Consider the following 17,091-nt stretch of genomic DNA (forward strand, 5'->3'; position numbering starts at 1 on the left):
CACGCGTCGGCTTCCAGCATGCTGGGTCGGGACACGATGCCGGGGGTTGGAGAGAGCGATGTCTTCCTCGTTAGTATAGTGGCCAGTATCCCCGCCTGTCACGCGGGAGACCGGGGTTCGATTCCCCGACGGGGAGTAGCTTTTCTTTCACCTCCTTAGAGAAATGACTGCCTTTCACTTCTCTGTTTTCTTTCACAGCGTCGTGCACCTTTTCATTGCTCTCGCTTTCAGAGCCTCCGCACGGCAGTCGACTCGACATCAGGAAGCACATTGAAGTGAAAGCAGGAAGCGCTGTGACATGCACTGTGCAGATCCCGCCACACTAAGAGGTGAGTGGGTCTGTTCGATGCACAAAGAACGCTTTGAAAAGCGTCAAAGGCAAGTCATTCCGAGTTGGTCGTTTGTGTTTTCCGTTCAGACGCGAAATGCTTAAATGATCTCTCGGCTCCTCGGTTGTCATTTCTGCTCCGTAAAGGAATCACAGCACGCGTCGGCTTCCAGCACGGTGGGTCGGGACACGATGCCGGGGGTCGGAGAGAGCGATGTCTTCCTCGTTAGTATAGGACCTGTCACCTGTCCCCACCTGTCATGGCGGGAGACTGGGGTGCATCAGGACGCGCCTTGAAGTGAAAGCAGGATGCGCTGTGACATGCACTGTGCAGATCCCGCCACACTAAGAGGTGGGTCCAGTGGGTCTGTTCTATCACAGCGCTAGGCGAATCCCCAATCCCCTTTTGTGCCTGGCGACAAAAGAGGTCTGTTTCCGCCCGGTTTCGAACCGGGGACCTTTCGCGTGTGAGGCGAACGTGATAACCACTACACTACGGAAACGGTGGTAAGACGTGCCCAGCGGCCCAGCCCTGAGCTTCGCCAATGCGATTCAGCTGCTTCCAGTGCCTTTATTGGAGTGCGCTGATGGACCGTGCTCTCTCTCCAGAGACCAGCACGCCTGTCATGGACGGAGCAGGAAAGGCGGCGCCACATTCTACAGCCCTCTCCACGCAATCGACGAAATCGGGCTACTGAAGTGGAGAAAATCGCCTCTCCAGAAAGTGCAAATATCATCTTGGAGACTATAAATCCTATTGCCGAAGGTCAGCCCTGTCTACCAGAGTAACCCTCCCACAGCGATGATCAGCTCGTCTCACACGCGAGAAGTTTCGGTTGGAAACAAGCGCCCCCTCTTCTCGCACGTTTTGCACGTTCGAGTAGTTTTAATGCGGCTCTTTCGTACACGGTGCTGATCTTTTGGAAAGCAGGAGGCAAAACCGAGTCGAACCGCCTGGGTGAAAACCAGGAACCCTAACCGCTAGACTATATGGCAGCGAACAACCATGGTGTTCCCGGCATCATGCAAGCAAACTACATAAATATGAGAAAACACGCGAGAGAGTTGTCACTCAGAGTGTCGAAGGGTCGATGTATACTGGGGCTCAGTTGAAATGCAACGTCAGGACTTTTCCGAATTATGTCACACGAAGAGAGCACAGCCCTTTCCGCCCTGCCGCGTGTGTCTCGGTAACTCGCTGTGATCGTATAGTGGTCAGTACTTTGCGTTGTGGCCGCAACAACCCCGGTTCGAATCCGGGTCACGGCAGAATAGGGGCGTCTGCTTTTACTACTCGCACGAATGAAGGCAAAAAAAAGCCAATCGACGTGAACGAACGGCGCTTTACAGAGGAGTACTGCCTGACTGGATCGTTGATGAACGACAGAGGCCACTCCGACCTCTTCTCGGTTTTCTTCAATGACTTACTAAGGATCTTCTTCACATTCGCCCATGCAGGGGAAGCCAGTTACACCAAAGCAAACGCAGGAAAGTGCATTTCAAGCAGAGACCAGGAGGGACTTGTTTACACCGAGAGTGGGCGGAGAATGGAACAATGCGCCCAGCCCTGTTGCTGGAGCCGATTCTTGATGAGCTCTTGGGCTCACTAAGAGGCCCCCGCTGGATGCTAATCTTTCTGTTGTTCTTGCAGGTCCTGCGCTGCTTTTGAGCCGACAGAGCTCGACCTGGTCTGTCGGCACAGCCCAATTGCAAATGATCGGCTCCGCGTACAGAAGGAACGTGCGTTTGGTACAAGAGTGCACGAAGGCACCGGAAATACATTTGGGAACAAATGACCGGTCGCTCAAGACCTCTGTGAAGTACAGGAGCGTGCAAAACGAGGCTGTTTCCGCCCGGTCTCGAACCGGGGACCTTTCGCGTGTTAGGCGAACGTGATAGCCGCTACACTACGGAAACCTGTAGGGACTGCTGCTGGTGTCTTGCTTGCGTTTCGGGCTGAGAAAGGGACGCGTCACTTTAGGCAGGTGGCGCTGGAGAGAGGAACAAAGGGCGCGATGAAACAGAATGCCGAAACCCGGGATCGAACCAGGGACCTTTAGATCTTCAGTCTAACGCTCTCCCAACTGAGCTATTTCGGCAGTGCGCAAAGCCCACAGCCACCTGCTCCAGCCTTCCTGTGTTGTGGCATGAGCGCACCAAGAGTAGCGGGAGAGTGTTGCAGGAACGTCACTCAGAAGGAAAGCCACCCAGCTGCGCCCTCTGAGCTCTGTCCAGCGCATCTTCCTCGCATGGACTCCTGCCTGCGACGGGCAGGAAACAATTAGCAAGAACAGAACGACACCCCATGGGTGTCTCATGACCGCACCTTAGGTTGTGACACGTGCAGGTGTGAGGGGTTGCCGGGCTACTTTGGAGCAGAGCTTGGGCGGAGGGGGGGCGGGAAAGCAGACAAAGAGGTGACACCTCAAGGTCTGCACGATCACAGCTCTCTGCCGCCCCAGGCTTCCGCTCGATAAGCTACTGGACACACCCGCCCCTCCTCACACAGACCGTGGAAAAGCCCCCGAGTGGGAGGGCTCTCTCTTCCTCCCAGGAGCTCTTGGACACGACGCCCAGACAGGGCGCGGGGAGCCGCCGCCTGCAAACACGGCTCCAGGCAGGACTCCACTCCGCAGGAGCCGCAGAGCAGAGGAGATGAGGGCAGCTTAGCTCCTGTGCAGAGACCTGAGCTGTTGTTGCTGTGGATGCTGTCTTTTCTGCACTCGGGGTAGGAGTGAATGTTGAGTTGCCCTTAGAAATGAAGCAGAGCACTTCAACGGCACGGGTGTGTGTGTGTGCGCCCTGGTGATTCTGGGAGACAGATCAAACCTGGGCTAAAAGAGAGGGGGCTTAGCCCTCTTCCATTTGCTAGTTCAAAGTTGTACAACCCCTTTGTATCTGCTAGGCGGCGCAGTCGTCGTGCACAAAGAACACTTTGAAAAGCGTCAAAGGCAAGTCATTCCGAGTTGGTCGTTTGTGTTTTCCGTTCAGACGCGAAATGCTGACATGATCTCTCGGCTCCTCGGTTGTCATTTCTGCTCCGTAAAGGGATCACAGCACGCGTCGGCTTCCAGCATGCTGGGTCGGGACACGATGCCGGGGGTTGGAGAGAGCGATGTCTTCCTCGTTAGTATAGTGGCCAGTATCCCCGCCTGTCACGCGGGAGACCGGGGTTCGATTCCCCGACGGGGAGTAGCTTTTCTTTCACCTCCTTAGAGAAATGACTGCCTTTCACTTCTCTGTTTTCTTTCACAGCGTCGTGCACCTTTTCATTGCTCTCGCTTTCAGAGCCTCCGCACGGCAGTCGACTCGACATCAGGAAGCACATTGAAGTGAAAGCAGGAAGCGCTGCGACATGCACTGTGCAGATCCCGCCACACTAAGAGGTGAGTGGGTCTGTTCGATGCACAAAGAACGCTTTGAGAAGCGTCAAAGGCAAGTCATTCCGAGTTGGTCGTTTGTGTTTTCCGTTCAGACGCGAAATGCTGAAATGATCTCTCGGCTCCTCGGTTGTCATTTCTGCTCCGTAAAGGAATCACAGCACGCGTCGGCTTCCAGCACGGTGGGTCGGGACACGATGCCGGGGGTCGGAGAGAGCGATGTCTTCCTCGTTAGTATAGGACCTGTCACCTGTCCCCACCTGTCACGCGGGAGACTGGGGTGCATCAGGACGCGCCTTGAAGTGAAAGCAGGATGCGCTGTGACATGCACTGTGCAGATCCCGCCACACTAAGAGTCACCCAGTGGGTCTGTTCGATCACAGCGCTAGGCGAATCCCCAATCCCCTTTTGTGTCTGGCGACAAAAGATGTCTGTTTCCGCCTGGTTTCGAACCGGGGACCTTTCGCGTGTGAGGCGAACGTGATAACCACTACACTATGGAAACGGTGGTAAGACGTGCCCAGCGGCCCAGCGCTGAGCTTCGCCAATGCGATTTAGCTGCTTCCAGTGCCTTTATTGGAGTGCGCTGATGGACCGTGCTCTCTCTCCAGAGACCAGCACGCCTGTCATGGACGGAGCAGGAAAGGCGGCGCCACATTCTACAGCCCTCTCCACGCAATCGACGAAATCGGGCTACTGAAGTGGAGAAAATCGCCTCTCCAGAAAGTGCAAATATCATCTTGGAGACTATAAATCCTATTGCCGAAGGTCAGCCCTGTCTACCAGAGTAACCCTCCCACAGCGATGATCAGCTCGTCTCACACGCGAGAAGTTTCGGTTGGAAACAAGCGCCCCCTCTTCTCGCACGTTTTGCACGTTCGAGTAGTTTTAATGCGGCTCTTTCGTACACGGTGCTGATCTTTTGGAAAGCAGGAGGCAAAACCGAGTCGAACCGCCTGGGTGAAAACCGGGAACCCTAACCGCTAGACTATATGGCAGCGAACAACCATGCTGTTCCCGGCATCATGCAAGCAAACTACATAAATATGAGAAAACACGCGAGAGAGTTGTCACTCAGAGTGTCGAAGGGTCGATGTATACTGGGGCTCAGTTGAAATGCAACGTCAGGACTTTTCCGATTTATGTCACACGAAGAGAGCACAGCCCTTTCCGCCCTGCCGCGTGTGTCTCGGTAACTCGCTGTGATCGTATAGTGGTCAGTACTTTGCGTTGTGGCCGCAACAACACCGGTTCGAATCCGGGTCACGGCAGAATAGGGGCGTCTGCTTTTACTACTCGCACGAATGAAGGCAAAAAAAAGCCAATCGACGTGAACGAACGGCGCTTTACAGAGGAGTACTGCCTGACTGGATCGTTGATGAACGACAGAGGCCACTCCGACCTCTTCTCGGTTTTCTTCAATGACTTACTAAGGATCTTCTTCACATTCGCCCATGCAGGGGAAGCCAGTTACACCAAAGCAAACGCAGGAAAGTGCATTTCAAGCAGAGACCAGGAGGGACTTGTTTACACCGAGAGTGGGCGGAGAATGGAACAATGCGCCCAGCCCTGTTGCTGGAGCCGATTCTTGATGAGCTCTTGGGCTCACTAAGAGGCCCCCGCTGGATGCTAATCTTTCTGTTGTTCTTGCAGGTCCTGCGCTGCTTTTGAGCCGACAGAGCTCGACCTGGTCTGTCGGCACAGCCCAATTGCAAATGATCGGCTCCGCGTACAGAAGGAACGTGCGTTTGGTACAAGAGTGCACGAAGGCACCGGAAATACATTGGGAACAAATGACCGGTCGCTCAAGACCTCTGTGAAGTACAGGAGCGTGCAAAACGAGGCTGTTTCCGCCCGGTCTCGAACCGGGGACCTTTCGCGTGTTGGCGAACGTGATAGCCGCTACACTACGGAAACCTGTAGGGACTGCTGCTGGTGTCTCGCTTGCGTTTCGGGCTGAGAAAGGGACGCGTCACTTTAGGCAGGTGGCGCTGGAGAGAGGAACAAAGGGCGCGATGAAACAAAATGCCGAAACCCGGGATCGAACAAGGGACCTTTAGATCTTCAGTCTAACGCTCTCCCAACTGAGCTATTTCGGCAGTGCGCAAAGCCCACAGCCACCTGCTCCAGCCTTCCTGTGTTGTGGCATGAGCGCACCAAGAGTAGCGGGAGAGTGTTGCAGGAACGTCACTCAGAAGGAAAGCCACCCAGCTGCGCCCTCTGAGCTCTGTCCAGCGCATCTTCCTCGCATGGACTCCTGCCTGCGACGGGCAGGAAACAATTAGCAAGAACAGAACGACACCCCATGGGTGTCTCATGACCGCACCTTAGGTTGTGACACGTGCAGGTGTGAGGGGTTTCCGGGCTACTTTGGAGCAGAGCTTGGGCGGAGGGGTGGCGGGAAAGCAGACAAAGAGGTGACACCTCAAGGTCTGCACGATCACAGCTCTCCGCCGCCCCAGGCTTCCGCTCGATAAGCTACTGGACACACCCGCCCCTCCTCACACAGACCGTGGAAAAGTCCCCGAGTGGGAGGGCTCTCTCTTCCTCCCAGGAGCTCTTGGACACGACGCCCAGACAGGGCGCGGGGAGCCGCCGCCTGCAAACACGGCTCCAGGCAGGACTCCACTCCGCAGGAGCCGCAGAGCAGAGGAGATGAGGGCAGCTTAGCTCCTGTGCAGAGACCTGAGCTGTTGTTGCTGTGGATGCTGTCTTTTCTGCACTCGGGGTAGGAGTGAATGTTGAGTTGCCCTTAGAAATGAAGCAGAGCACTTCAACGGCACGGGTGTGTGTGTGTGCGCCCTGGTGATTCTGGGAGACAGATCGAACCTGGGCTAAAAGAGAGGGGGCTTAGCCCTCTTCCATTTGCTAGTTCAAAGTTGTACAACCCCTTTGTATCTGCTAGGCGGCGCAGTCGTCGTGCACAAAGAACACTTTGAAAAGCGTCAAAGGCAAGTCATTCCGAGTTGGTCGTTTGTGTTTTCCGTTCAGACGCGAAATGCTGAAATGATCTCTCGGCTCCTCGGTTGTCATTTCTGCTCCGTAAAGGAATCACAGCACGCGTCGGCTTCCAGCACGGTGGGTCGGGACACGATGCCGGGGGTCGGAGAGAGCGATGTCTTCCTCGTTAGTATAGGACCTGTCACCTGTCCCCACCTGTCATGGCGGGAGACTGGGGTGCATCAGGACGCGCCTTGAAGTGAAAGCAGGATGCGCTGTGACATGCACTGTGCAGATCCCGCCACACTAAGAGGTGGGTCCAGTGGGTCTGTTCTATCACAGCGCTAGGCGAATCCCCAATCCCCTTTTGTGCCTGGCGACAAAAGAGGTCTGTTTCCGCCCGGTTTCGAACCGGGGACCTTTCGCGTGTGAGGCGAACGTGATAACCACTACACTACGGAAACGGTGGTAAGACATGCCCAGCGGCCCAGCCCTGAGCTTCGTCAATGCGATTCAGCTGCTTCCAGTGCCTTTATTGGAGTGCGCTGATGGACCGTGCTCTCTCTCCAGAGACCAGCACGCCTGTCATGGACGGAGCAGGAAAGGCGGCGCCACATTCTACAGCCCTCTCCACGCAATCGACGAAATCGGGCTACTGAAGTGGAGAAAATCGCCTCTCCAGAAAGTGCAAATATCATCTTGGAGACTATAAATCCTATTGCCGAAGGTCAGCCCTGTCTACCAGAGTAACCCTCCCACAGCGATGATCAGCTCGTCTCACACGCGAGAAGTTTCGGTTGGAAACAAGCGCCCCCTCTTCTCGCACGTTTTGCACGTTCGAGTAGTTTTAATGCGGCTCTTTCGTACACGGTGCTGATCTTTTGGAAAGCAGGAGGCAAAACCGAGTCGAACCGCCTGGGTGAAAACCGGGAACCCTAACCGCTAGACTATATGGCAGCGAACAACCATGCTGTTCCCGGCATCATGCAAGCAAACTACATAAATATGAGAAAACACGCGAGAGAGTTGTCACTCAGAGTGTCGAAGGGTCGATGTATACTGGGGCTCAGTTGAAATGCAACGTCAGGACTTTTCCGAATTATGTCACACGAAGAGAGCACAGCCCTTTCCGCCCTGCCGCGTGTGTCTCGGTAACTCGCTGTGATCGTATAGTGGTCAGTACTTTGCGTTGTGGCCGCAACAACCCCGGTTCGAATCCGGGTCACGGCAGAATAGGGGCGTCTGCTTTTACTACTCGCACGAATGAAGGCAAAAAAAAGCCAATCGACGTGAACGAACGGCGCTTTACAGAGGAGTACTGCCTGACTGGATCGTTGATGAACGACAGAGGCCACTCCGACCTCTTCTCGGTTTTCTTCAATGACTTACTAAGGATCTTCTTCACATTCGCCCATGCAGGGGAAGCCAGTTACACCAAAGCAAACGCAGGAAAGTGCATTTCAAGCAGAGACCAGGAGGGACTTGTTTACACCGAGAGTGGGCGGAGAATGGAACAATGCGCCCAGCCCTGTTGCTGGAGCCGATTCTTGATGAGCTCTTGGGCTCACTAAGAGGCCCCCGCTGGATGCTAATCTTTCTGTTGTTCTTGCAGGTCCTGCGCTGCTTTTGAGCCGACAGAGCTCGTCCTGGTCTGTCGGCACAGCCCAATTGCAAATGATCGGCTCCGCGTACAGAAGGAACGTGCGTTTGGTACAAGAGTGCACGAAGGCACCGGAAATACATTGGGAACAAATGACCGGTCGCTCAAGACCTCTATGAAGTACAGGAGCGTGCAAAACGAGGCTGTTTCCGTCTGCTTTCAAACCGGGGATTTTTCGGAAATAACCGCTACACTACGGAAACGGTGAGAATACAGGCCCAGCGGCAGTGAGTATTCAACTTCATTGCATTACTGCTCCCAACCAGTTGATATCAATTTAATTCCTAAGGGTTATGTACTTGTTTTGAGTATCTAATGTAGAAGTTGAAAACTTCTAAAGTTCTAAATGAATGACATACCGAACTTATGTCCTCTTGATATTTGTAACTCTTTGTAACTGAATGAATTTATATCTTTTGTATTCTGATAACCCTTACGATAAGATCTGTTAGGTTTACATGCATATTCTATATCTTAATAAATGTATCCTCGTGTATTAGTACCTGTGTGTGCGTTGTTTGAGTTATATCGCATGGTTGGATTCTAAGACCATTAAAATAATTAATTTTGTGATTTACTGCCACAAAAATAATTGTCCCAGTAAATGCCCAAAGCCCTACAGAACTGGTGCCTCGTGAGAGCACACTACAACAGTGTGTGATCTCCTGTCCCAGCCTGAGGAGCAGACAGCGAGTCTGTCTCTCAATATTACTAATAATACAGTATGTGATTCCCTGCCCCAGCCAGAGGAACAGACAGTGAGCCTGTCTCTCAATAATAATAATCCAGTGTGTGATCTCCTGTCCCAGCCTGGGAAACAGTGAGTCAGCCTCTCAATAATTATAATACAGTGTGATCTACTGTCTCAGCCTGAGGAACACACAGTGAGCCTGTATCTCAATAATAATAATACAGTGGTTGATCTCCTGTACTAGCCTGAGGAACAGACAGCGAACCTGTCTCTCAATAATAATAATACAGTGTGTGACCTCCTGTCCCAGCTTGGGGAACAGTGAACCAGACTCTCAATAATAATAATACAGTGCGATCTACTGTCTCAGGCTGAGGAACAGCGAGTTTATCTGTCAATAATAATAATACAGTGTGATCCCCTGTCCCAGCCTGAGGAACAGTGAGCCTGTCTCTCAATAATAAAAGTACAGTGTGTGATTTCCTGTCCCAGCCTGAGGAACAGACTGTGAGCCTGTCTCTCAATAATAATAATACACTGTGTGATTTCCTGTCCCAGCCTGAGGAACAGTGAGCCTGTCTCTCAATAATAATAATAATAATACAGTGTGTCATCTCCTGTCCCAGATCTCCTGTCCCAGCCTCCAGGGAACAGACAGTAAGCCTCTCTCAATAATAATAATACAGTATGTGATCTCCTGTCTTAGCCTGCGGAACAGACAGTGATCCTGTCTCTCAATAATAATAATCCAGTGTGGGATGTCCTGTCTCAGTCTGAGGAACAAACAGTGAGCATGTCTCTCAATAATAATAATATAGTGTGGGATCTCCTGTCCCAGCCTGAGGAACAATGAGCCTGTCAATCAATAATAATACAGTATGTGATGTCCTGTCTCAGCCTGAGGAACAGAGAGTAAGCCTGTCTCTCAATAATAATAATTCAGTGTGGGATCTCCTGTCCCAGCCTGAGGAACAGACAGTGAGACTGTCTCTCAATAATAATAATAATACTGTGTGAGTTCCTGACCCAGCCTGCGGAACATACAGTGAGCCTGTCTCTCTATAATAATAATTCAGTGTGGGATCTCCTGTCCCAGCCTGAGGAACAAACAGTGAGCCTGTCTCAAAATAATAATAATACAGTGTGTGATCTCCTGTCCCAGCCTGGGGAACAGTGTGCCAGACTCTCAATAATATTAATAATAATAATACAGTGTGATCTACTGTCCCAGCATGAGGAACAGACAGTGAGCCTGTCTCAATAATAATACACAGTGTGTGACCACCTGTCCCAGACTGAGGAAAAGACAGTGAGTCTGTCTCTAAATAATAATAATACAGTGTGGGATCTCCTGTCCCAGCCTGGGGAACAGTGAGCCAGACTCTCAATAATAATAATACAGTGTGATCTACTGTCCCAGCCTGAGGAACAGACAGTGAGTTTGTCTCTCAATAATAATACAGTTTTATCTCCTGTCCCAGCCTGGGGAACAGACAGTATGCCTGTCTCTCAATAATAATAATAATACAGTGTGTGATCTCCTGTCCCAGCCTGAGGAACAGACAGTGAGACTGTCTCTCAATAATAATAATAATACTGTGTGAGTTCCTGACCCAGCCTGCGGAACATACAGTGAGCCTGTCTCTCTATAAAATAATTCAGTGTGGGATCTCCTGTCCCAGCCTGAGGAACAAACAGTGAGCCTGTCTCAAAATAATAATAATACAGTGTGATCTACTGTCCCAGCCTGAGGAACAGACAGTGAGCCTGTCTCAATAATAATACACAGTGTGTGACCACCTGTCCCAGACTGAGGAAAAGACAGTGAGTCTGTCTCTAAATAATAATAATACAGTGTGGGATCTCCTGTCCCAGCCTGGGGAACAGTGAGCCAGACTCTCAATAATAATAATACAGTGTGAACTACTGTCCCAGCCTGAGGAACAGACAGTGAGTTTGTCTCTCAATAATAATACAGTGTTATCTCCTGTCCCAGCCTGGGAAACAGACAGTGAGTTTGTCTCTCAATAATAATACAGTGTTATCTCCTGTCCCAGCCTGGGGAACAGACAGTGAGCCTGTCTCTCAATAATAATAATACAGTGTTTGATCTCCTGTCCCAGCCTGAGGAACAGACAGTGAGACTGTCTCTCAATAATAATAATAATACTGTGTGAATTCCTGACCCAGCCTGCGGAACATACAGTGAGCCTGTCTCTCTATAATAATTATTCAGTGTGGGATCTCCTGTCAAACTCTGAGGAACAGACAGTGAGCCTGTCTCTAAATAATAATAATACAGTGTGTGATCCTCTGTCCCAGCCTGAGGAACAGACAGTGAGCCTGTCTCTCAATAATAATAATACAGTTTGTGCTCTCCTGTCCCAGCCTGAGGAACAGTGAGCAGTCCTAATAGTTACCGCTTTCCTGATTTAGCTCAGCAGCTTTTATTTCGCCTGAAGCGCAAGCAACTTGTGAGAACAGGTTGGGTTTGCTGTGCTCAACTGGCTCGGCGTCTTCGTGTCGTAGCGCCGCAACGGTGTGTTTTCCTTCTTTCTCTTTTCAGCCCAGAAGAAACATTTTACTTGTTCCTTTTGTAGCCCACGCATGCCGATGCCTGTGTTGTGTTGTGGATTTTCCCCTTCTTGAATTTGTACTCCTCCTCCCTCTCTCTCCCTACTTTTACCTCTCCCTCTCTCTACCTCTCCCTTTTCCCCTCCCTACCTCTCTCCCTACCTCTACCTCTCCCTTTCTCTACTTCTCCCTCTCTCCCTAACCCCCTCTCTCTCCACCTCTCTCCCTCTCCCTCGCCCTCCACCTCTCTCCCTCTTTCTACCTCTCTACCACTCTACCTCTCCCTACCCCTCTCTGCTCTCTCTCACTCTGGAGTTTATTTTCCAGACAGAAATCCAGCTCCGTCCCACCTGTGTAAGATTGGTGATGCAGGATGAGAGTTCTGTGGTCTGTTTCAAATCCGCCCGCGATGAGACACCGAGGAGAAATGAAGAGCCCCAGGCGCGGTAGAAAATCACCCAGGAAAGAGCCTTTCAATGTTGGAAAAAAAAGTCGTTAGTAACGGACATAATACGTTTATTTTGTTTTTTTAATCGCTGCGATGTGTGACTAAGCTCATACGACTAAGAGTTGCCCCCTTTGTCAAGATCTGGTAACCTGCTCGTCGCTGGTGGGCCAGATCGTGTCCCCCGTCACTATACTGGGGCAATAGGACCCACACAGACCGCAGGGTGAGCGCCCCCTGCTGGCCCCACAGAGAGAGAGAGGTAGAGCACCACAACCCAGACTCAACCACATCACAGCACAGATCAAACAGCAATATCTCACACACTGGGACACACACACACAAACACAACATAAACTGGAATGCTACAGAACCTTAAACAGACAATACACACTAGCCGAATATCTGACCAAAATAACAAATAACAAACAGAAACAGACCCTGACGAAGTACAGGCTCAGTGACCACAACCTGGCCATAGAAACTGGGCGACACAGGCAGACCTGGCTGCCCAGAGAGGACAGGCTGTGCTCCCACTGCCAGCAGGGAGAAATAGAGACAGAGGTGCACTCCCTACTGCACTGTGACAGATACTCTGGGATTAGAGAAACATTCTTCCCGAAATTCAGAAATCTAATCTCAGAGTTCCCACACCTGCCAAAACCACAACGGGTCCCAATCCTACTGGGAGAGGGAGGAGGGAACTCAGTTGATCTGGCAGCCCAGTATGTGATCTCCTGTCACAGCCTGAGGAACAGTGAGTCTGTCTCCCAATAATACTCCAGCCGCCTACAGTATATGTCAATATTTTATAATATGTCTTTGTTGTAAATGTCTGTAACATGTCTGTAGATGTTATTTTACTTCTATTTCTTGTTTTGTTCCATGTTATTTTTATTATTTTTATTTGTTTTGGCAACACTGATTGTACCCATCGGTCATGCTAATAAAGCACCTTGAATTGAAATAGAGGTAGGGAGAGAGGTAGGGAGGGGAAAAGGGAGAGGTAGGGAGAGAGGTAGAGAGAGGGAGAGGTAGAGGTAGGGAGAGAGAGGAGGAGTACAAATTCAAGCAGAAGCCTGAGTGGAGCACTGTCGTATGGCCCTGACATCAATCCCTCAACTCTCTGCATAAAGCAGTGTCTTATGGCCATGACATCCCACCCCCACCACTCTCAGTGGAAAGCACTGTCGTTACCCACCTCCTCCGCTCTCTGCGAAAAGCAGTATCTTCAGACCCTGACATCCCACCCCCGCCACTCTCTACGTAAAGAAGTGTCGTATGGCACTGACACCCACCCCTTCACTCTCTGCGTTAAGCTGTGTTGTCAGGCCCTGACATCCCACCCCCGCCACTTTCTGTGTAAAACACTGTCATAAGGCCCTGAGACCCACCCCTCCACTCTCTGCATAAAACAGTGTCGTCTAGCCCTGACACCCACCCCTCCACTCTCTGCGTTAAGCTGTGTTGTCAGGCCCTGACCTCCCACCCCCGCCACTCTCTGTGTAAAGCAGTGTCATATGGCCCTGACACCAATCCCTCCACTCTCTGTATAAAGCAGTCTCTTATGGCCCTGAAACCCTCCCCTCCACTCTCTACATAACGCAGTGTCGTCAAGCCCTGACATCCCACCCCTGCCACTCTCTACGTAAAGAAGTGTCGTATGGCCCTGAACCCACCCTCCACTCTCTGCGTTAAGCTGTGTTGTCAGGCCCTGACATCCCACCCTCGCCACTCACTGTGTAAAGCAGTGTCGTATAGCCCTGAGACCCACCCCTCCACTCTCAGCATAATGCAGTCTCGTCAGGCCCTGACATCCCACCCCTGCCACTCTCTGCGTAAAGAAGTGTCGTATGGCCCTGACACCCACCCGTCCACTCTGTGCTTAAAGCAGTGACGTCAAGCTCTGACATTCCACCCCCTCCACTCCCTGCGTTAAGCACTATCATATGGCCCTGACATCCCACCCCCGCCACTATCTGCGTAAAGCAGTATCGTCAGGCCCTGACATCCCACCCCTGCCACTCCCTGCATAAAGAAGTGTCGTATGGCCCTGACACCCACCCTCCAGCTCTCCGCCGCCCCAGGCTTCTGCTCGATAAGCTATTGGACACACCCGCCCCTCCTCACACAGAACGTGGAAAAGCCCCCGAGTGGGAGGGCTCTCTCTTCCTCCCAGGAGCTCTTGGACACGACGCACAGACAGGGCGCGGGGAGCCGCCGCCTGCAAACACGGCTCCAGGCAGGACTCCGCTCCGCAGGAGCCGCAGAGCAGAGGAGACGGGGGCAGCTTAGCTCCTGTGCAGAGACCTGAGCTGTTATTGCTGCGGACGCTGTCTTTTCTGCACTCGGGGTAGGAGTGAATGTTGAGTTGCCCTTAGAAATGAAGCAGAGCACTTCAACGGCACGGGTGTGTGTGTGTGCGCCCTGGTGATTCTGGGAGACAGATCGAACTGGGCTAAAAGACATTTAAAAGACAAAAGACAAATAAAAAACATTTGCTAGTTCAAAGTTGTACAACCCATTTGTATCTGCTAGGCGGCGCAGTCGTCGTGCACAAAGAACGCTTTGAGAAGCGTCAAAGGCAAGTCATTCCGAGTTGGTCGTTTGTGTTTTCCGTTCAGACGCGAAATGCTGAAATGATCTCTCGGCTCCTCGGTTGTCATTTCTGCTCCGTAAAGGAATCACAGCACGCGTCGGCTTCCAGCACGGTGGGTCGGGACACGATGCCGGGGGGTCGGAGAGAGCGATGTCTTCCTCGTTAGTATAGGACCTGTCACCTGTCCCCACCTGTCACGCGGGAGACTGGGGTACATCAGGACGCGCCTTGAAGTGAAAGCAGGATGCGCTGTGACATGCACTGTGCAGATCTTGCCACACTAAGAGGTGAGTGGGTCTGTTCGATCACAGCGCTAGACGAATCCCCAATCCCCTTTTGTGCCTGGCGACAAAAGATGTCTGTTTTCGCCCGTTCGAACCGGGGACCTTTCGCGTGTGAGGCGAACGTGATAACCACTACACTACGGAAACGGTGGTAAGACGTGCCCAGCGGCCCAGCGCTGAGCTTCGCCAATGCGATTCAGCTGCTTCCAGTGCCTTTATTGGAGTGCGCTGATGGACCGTGCTCTCTCTCCAGAGACCAGCACGCCTGTCATGGACGGAGCAGGAAAGGCGGCGCCACATTCTACAGCCCTCTCCACGCAATCGACGAAATCGGGCTACTGAAGTGGAGAAAATCGCCTCTCCAGAAAGTGCAAATATCATCTTAGAGACTATAAATCCTATTGCCGAAGGTCAGCCCTGTCTACCAGAGTAACCCTCCTGCAGCGATGATCAGCTCGTCTCACACGCGAGAAGTTTCGGCTGGAAACAAGCGCCCCCTCTTCTCGCACGTTTTGCACGTTCGAGTAGTTTTAATGCGGTTCCTTCGTACACGGTGCTGATCTTTTGGAAAGCAGGAGGCAAAACTGACACGTTCCCATACCGGGAGTCGAACTCGGGCTGCCTGGGTGAAAACTAGGAATCATAACCGCTAAACCATATGGGAGCACACAACCCTGCTGTTCCGGGCATCATGCAAGCAAACTACATAAATATGAGAACACGAAAGAGAGTTGTCACTCAGAGTGTCGAAGGGTCGATGTATACTGGGGCTCAGTTGAAATGCAATGTCAGGACTTTTCCGAATTATGTCACACGAAGAGAGCACATCCTTTTCCGCCCTGCTACATGTGTATCGGTAATTCGCCGTGATCATATAGTGGTCAGTACTTTGCGTTGTGGCCGCAACAACCCCGGTTTGAATCCGGGTCACGGCAGAATAGGGGCGTCTGCTTTTACTACTTGCACGAATGAAGGCAAGAAAAAGCCAATCGATGTGAACGAACGGCGCTTTACAGAGGAGTACTGCCTAACTGGATCGTTGATGAACGACAGAGGCCACTTCGACCTCTTCTCGGTTTTTTTCAATGACTTACTAAGGATCTTCTTCACATTCGCCCATGCAGGGGAAGCCACTTACACCAAAGCAAACGCAGGAAAGTGCAATTCAAGCAGAGACCAGGAGGGACTTGTTTACACCGAGAGTGGTCGGAGAATGGAACAATGCGCCCAGCCCTGTTGCTGGAGCCGATTCTTGATGAGATCTTGGGCTCACTAAGAGGCCCCCGCTGGATGCTAATCTTTCTGTTGTTCTTGCAGGTCCTGCACTGCTTTTGAGCCGACAGAGCTCGTCCTGGTCTGTCGGCACAGCCCAATTGCAAATGATCGGCTCCGGTTACAGAAGAAACGTGCGTTTGGTACTGTTGTAACAGAAGGAATAAGGTTCTTGATCCCAAGATGAAGTAAAACAGATGAGTTTATTGCATGCAAGGAACAATAAAGCCGACGTCTTGTTTCCTGCAAGAAACAACAAAACCGAAGTATTGTTCGATGTGCCGGTACAAACTTTTAGGTTATATAGTCCTTGCTTGCTGCTTCAGACGTCATTCAATGTTATGGTAAGGGGGGGGGTCATGGTATTTGGCCAGTTAAGAGGCCCTGGCCAAATGGTCAGTTTAAGATTATGCCCCCAGGGGGTTCCTTGTTCGCATCCTTATCAGTTAACCCCCTTTCCTTCCATAAACCCCTGTTGCTTAGAAGTCTAATTTTCAGGCAGAACTGACTTAAGTTAACCCTTTTTACATCTTATCTCTTACTTCATTCCCCCCTTATAAAATATGGCATACGTCAGGACTGCCTATTTTTACACATACAATGTCAGGGCAGATCTTTCCTTTTTAGATGTACAGGCATGCATTACCATGACATTGTGTGTTCCACAGTTACAACAAGATGTTATTGATGTTTTTGTACAAGTGATAGTTACAATTATACATATAAAACAACCCTAATTCTACAAATACATAAAGTCCTACTCCAGGACCCAAACGCAGACCTCAGCCATGTGGAGATCTATCGTCAGGATCTTGGAACAGCAATACTGACCCAACTCCGATTATAATTTTTTGGCTTATAGATATGCCAACACCCGGAATGTATTGATACCATATCCCCAGTAATGCTCCTCAGGCC

The 17,091-nt window shown here is 51.3% G+C and overlaps 6 non-coding genes across 6 annotated transcripts; 2 read left to right on the forward strand and 4 right to left on the reverse strand.

Annotated features, from left to right (window-relative positions):
* Nucleotides 1–64: 64 nt before the first annotated feature.
* Nucleotides 65–136, forward strand: trnad-guc (transfer RNA aspartic acid (anticodon GUC)). The gene has a single exon. It is a non-coding gene; the product is annotated as a tRNA-Asp (tRNA).
* A 622-nt stretch (nucleotides 137–758) lies between these two features.
* trnav-cac (transfer RNA valine (anticodon CAC)) lies at nucleotides 759–831 on the reverse strand. Its single transcript has one exon. It is a non-coding gene; the product is annotated as a tRNA-Val (tRNA).
* A 1,341-nt stretch (nucleotides 832–2,172) lies between these two features.
* On the reverse strand, nucleotides 2,173–2,245 carry trnav-aac (transfer RNA valine (anticodon AAC)). The gene has a single exon. It is a non-coding gene; the product is annotated as a tRNA-Val (tRNA).
* A 109-nt stretch (nucleotides 2,246–2,354) lies between these two features.
* trnaf-gaa (transfer RNA phenylalanine (anticodon GAA)) lies at nucleotides 2,355–2,427 on the reverse strand. The gene has a single exon. It is a non-coding gene; the product is annotated as a tRNA-Phe (tRNA).
* A 1,022-nt stretch (nucleotides 2,428–3,449) lies between these two features.
* Nucleotides 3,450–3,521, forward strand: trnad-guc (transfer RNA aspartic acid (anticodon GUC)). The gene has a single exon. It is a non-coding gene; the product is annotated as a tRNA-Asp (tRNA).
* A 3,518-nt stretch (nucleotides 3,522–7,039) lies between these two features.
* On the reverse strand, nucleotides 7,040–7,112 carry trnav-cac (transfer RNA valine (anticodon CAC)). Its single transcript has one exon. It is a non-coding gene; the product is annotated as a tRNA-Val (tRNA).
* Nucleotides 7,113–17,091: the final 9,979 nt, after the last annotated feature.

The sequence above is a fragment of the Lepisosteus platostomus genome, unplaced genomic scaffold (assembly GCF_059453375.1).
Source record: "Lepisosteus platostomus isolate fLepPlt1 unplaced genomic scaffold, fLepPlt1.hap1 Scaffold_66_H1, whole genome shotgun sequence".
NCBI lineage: Eukaryota > Metazoa > Chordata > Actinopteri > Semionotiformes > Lepisosteidae > Lepisosteus > Lepisosteus platostomus.